This window comes from Aplysia californica, unplaced genomic scaffold (assembly GCF_000002075.1).
Source record: "Aplysia californica isolate F4 #8 unplaced genomic scaffold, AplCal3.0 scaffold00599, whole genome shotgun sequence".
Taxonomy (NCBI): domain Eukaryota; kingdom Metazoa; phylum Mollusca; class Gastropoda; order Aplysiida; family Aplysiidae; genus Aplysia; species Aplysia californica.
Window position 1 is genome coordinate 32,810 of NW_004797869.1, and position 720 is coordinate 33,529.

A 720-nucleotide genomic window follows, 5' to 3' on the forward strand; every position below is an offset into this window, starting at 1 on the left:
TGTGTGTGTGTGTGTGTGTGCACGCGTATGAGTGCGTATGTATATACAAACTAACTTTTAAAACATTTTGAAAGAAATCAAAGAAATTCTCTGTTATGGAAAATGTGGTACCATGTGGATTTATGAACTAGAAAATCTCTAGAGTTATCAAACCTGATGTAAGATTGTATCTATCAGATGTGGCACGAAGAAACTTCTAATATCAGAATAAGTTCTATAGCATACCATACCATGTCTTACTTAACCTTATTCTTTTTAAAAGACGTAAAAAAAATGGAGGTTGAGAAGAAAAAAAAAAGGGGGGGGGGGACGTCCTTGATCAAATAATAATTACGCACAGGGTGGCGGTGAGATTCCATCATATTCTACTGATATAGATTAAAATCAAAGTGCCTGTACTTTATAAAAATTGTATGCATGCTTTAAGTAGAAATAAAAGTTAACTTGGTGTCCTCTACCTAGTACTGAATATGGCGCTTCAGCCAACAAACTTTTTCTTGGTTCCTGAGATTTGGTTGATTTTGTTTGGTGCAATTTCTTTTACTTTGAGTTATATGAGTAAAGAGAGACATACTGACACGGCAGCGCCATTTGGTACTAGGCAAAAGCAATACATAAAGACAGAATCACAAACAGCGAGAAAAGAAAATGGGCCTAGAATTGGCGCCATCCAACTTCTCATGGTGGATATTGGCAGCTCTTCATGATTTAGTCGTTGCT